The following is a 613-nucleotide window of genomic DNA, read 5'->3' on the forward strand; positions in this document are numbered from 1 at the left end:
GCACAGTGGCACGATCTCAGCTCACTGTAACCTCTGTCTCCCAGGTTCAAGCAATTCTGTCTCAGCCTCCCAAGTAGCTGGGACTACAGGTGCACACCACCATGTCCAGCTAATTTTTGTATTTTTAGTAGAGACAGGGTTTCACCATGTTAGTCAGGCTGATCGTGAACTCCTGACCTCAGGTGATCCACCTTGGCCTCCCAAAGTGCTGGGATCATAGGCGTGAGCCCCTGCGCCTGGCCTCAATTAGCATTTTCTGCAGATTACTTCATTATTGTTTGTAATTAAACAATAATAATACTCAAACAGAAAATCTGCAAAATCCAGAAGAGCATTTTAAAAAGTCAGTTAGAAAACCAACCATCCAAGGTAGCAACTGACAACATATGTTTTAAAGTAAACTCTTTCAGTACTTTTCCCTACGCATCTGAAAAATGTATGTATTCTTAATCCAAAATTAACTCCTATTCCTACTACACTATTTTCCGTGCTGGTTGACATGAATCATGTAAGTTAATGATTGCATTCTCTCATATGAATACACTTTCTCAAACATTTGCCAAGTGTTGGATACTCACATCGCCTCCAAATTTTGCTGTTGTGAGCAATGCTC

This window comes from Cebus imitator, unplaced genomic scaffold (genome assembly GCF_001604975.1).
Source record: "Cebus imitator isolate Cc_AM_T3 unplaced genomic scaffold, Cebus_imitator-1.0 Scaffold92, whole genome shotgun sequence".
Lineage (NCBI taxonomy): Eukaryota > Metazoa > Chordata > Mammalia > Primates > Cebidae > Cebus > Cebus imitator.